Genomic DNA, 2,957 nt, shown 5'->3' with positions numbered 1-2,957 from the left:
TTAGGTGGTTTGTTTGTAGCAACAAACACCCAACATGTCTTGCTATATCACATTTCTGAAAATTTGCATTTTGAATCTTTCTAATGAATTAAAACTTCTCTAGTAAAGAAGTATTAGGAAATGACTATAATGTATCAAATTTACCCATATGAATTGAGAAACAGTATACTTCTGAGTTCAGTTGGAGTTCAATAAATGTTTTTCTGACTATAATCATATGGCCATTTAAAGAGCAAATTTGGAAGGATTGTTTGCAGTCACCACTATTATTCATGAATAAATATTTAGTGGAAAATTCTTACGCGTGTTTTTGTGTGGGTGTATCCTCTGCGGGGCTTATGCTACTCACTACGATGTGTACTTTGGCTCACCTAGTTCTTACTGGCTCAGCATACAGATGCTATCATTGTCCTGAGACCCTCAAGGTTCTCATTCAGCAAATTTCTTTATCTCCTTCCAATATTAGCCCCGGTCTAATCATCTTTCTCTTCCTAAATTCAGGAAGTCTTTGCCTAACTCTGATAGCTACTAATTTTCCTCAGTCCCTATTGCAAGCTCACTTGCCTGCCCAGAAAATAGGTACTTTTTTATGGTGGTAAAATATACCACACAAAATTTACCATTTTAATCATTTTTAAGTATATAGTTCAGTGACATTAAGTACATTCACATTATTGTGCAAACATCCATCTCCAGGACTTTTTAATCATCTCAAACAGAAACTCTGTACCCACAAAGCAATAACTCTTTGTTGCCTCCTTCCCCCTATCCTTAGTGACCACCATTATACTTTCTATCTCTATGAATTTTTCTGTTCAGAGTACCTCACATAAGTGGAATCATACAATATTTGACTTCATATCTGGCTTATTTCACTTAGCATTATGTGCATAAGGTTCATCCATGTTGTAGCATATATCAGAATTTCATTCCTCTTTGTGGTTGAATAATATTCCATCATATGTATACACCATGTTTTGTTCATTTGTTCATCCACTGATGAACGTTTGTATTGTTTCTACATTTTGGCTCTTGTGCATAATGCTGCTATGAATGTTAGCGTACTAATATCTGTTAGAGCCCTTTCTTTCAATTCTTTTCGGTATTGAAGTGGAATTGCTGGATCATACGGCAAATACGTCTGGTTTTGGAGGAACCATCGTACTGGAAAAGAGGTACTTTGAAGAAGGAGCAGACTCCTAGTGAATATATTATTTAGTGACACAAAAATGATGTAGTTTTTCTTTTTTTTCTAATGGTTGTGTTTTATCCACCTTATGTTAATGTCTAACATGAATTGTTTGATCCTAGACCAATCCATCAGTACCTGTATTAGAGCTGAAGACTATTTGCTCACTAGTTTCCAATTCCAATTAACTTTATTTCTGATCATGCTTTGAAATGAATTTTCCATTCCAAGGAAAAGAAGACAAAGCAAAAAACAGCCCAACCAAACACATCTGAACATTTGATGAAGTTCTTCACATGCGGAGATTTGTTTGCTGCTTTCATCTGTCACAACATTCTCTATATCAACCTAGTTCATAGTTGTGTTAGTCAGGGTTTCCAGAGAAGAGAACCAATAGGATGTGTGTGTGTGTGTGTGTGTGTGTGTGTGTGTGTACATGTGCGTGTGTGTATTTTCCATATATAGAGAGAAAGAAAGCCAGAAAGACAGAAACAGATATTTTAAGGAATTGGCTCATGTGATTATAGAGGCTGGCACTTCCAAAATCTGCATAGCAGGCCAGCAGGTTGGAGACCCATGGAAGAGTTGGTGTTGCAGTCCAAGTCTGAAGGTGGTCTGTAGGCAAACTTTCTTCATCTTTGGGGGATGTCAGTCTTTTTCATAAAGTCTTCAGCAGATTGGATGAGGCCCACCGATTTAAATGTTAGTCACATTTAAAAAATACCTTCACAGAAGCATCCAAGTACGTATGATCAAATATTTGAGTACTGTGGCCTAGCCAAGTTGACACATAAAACTAACCATCATAAAAATGCACTTCCTTAAAAAAACAGGATGGATTTATAGAAAACTTAAATTCTGCAACTTCTTTGGTTCATCATTTCCCAGCTTCTGATTTATCTTAGCCATTAATCAGGTTTCATATTACTCTTTTTTGTATGTGTTTCCAAGTATTTTGAGCCTAACTTTTATCTAGACAATTATCTTGACACTTTCCTTTAAGCTTGGGTCAAGATTTATTTTCTTTTAATATCCTACCAATACCACCTTATAGCTCTCAGACAATAGTCAGTGTTTAGCAAATACTGATATGCAGTCCCTGAAGCCTCAAGTTAATGTTGACTCCCTTCCTGTTGTCTCCAGGACACCGCCTATGGAATCCATCAGGTTTTCATGCAATCCTTATTGCTTTCAGTTATTATCTCCATTCTATCCCAAGCCTAGAATGGTTTAATGAGCTACTTTTTACCTTTTCTCTTCATGATTTCCCTAAAAGAAACTCTGTCCTAAACTCATTTCTACTTCTAAGATCTTGCTTCAGTTTCTGCCATACCTCTAGGAATGACTTTCTAGGCCTATCCCAATCCCACCCATAGTTTAGGGCATAGTTCAAATTCCTTTTCTTCTGCAAAGACTTTCTCAAGCATCCCACTCTGTATTAACTGTCTCTTCTCTCCAATGTCCATTTTATCTGTTTACTCTAATGCCCATTTTATCTGTAACTCTTACTGTGGTAGCAAAGCGTGTACTACATTTTATTGTTCGGCGATTTTATCTGAAGTTGACTTCCCAAAGGAGAACAGAAGTGTGGAGTAACTCACTCTTTTGTCTGCCTCTTCTATCCCTTAAAAGTAAATCAAAGGCTTTATACAGGATATAAAATTAGTAAATATTTTCAAAAGGATGAATAAAATAAAACATATTATAATCCTGCTCAGTCTAAGATCAATCCTGTGTATTTCTTAACTTTACCTTGATTTTGTAGTAA

Source organism: Globicephala melas, chromosome 4 (assembly GCF_963455315.2).
Source record: "Globicephala melas chromosome 4, mGloMel1.2, whole genome shotgun sequence".
Lineage (NCBI taxonomy): Eukaryota > Metazoa > Chordata > Mammalia > Artiodactyla > Delphinidae > Globicephala > Globicephala melas.
The sequence above is the reverse complement of the archived record's forward strand: the minus strand, read 5'-3'. Positions refer to the sequence as shown.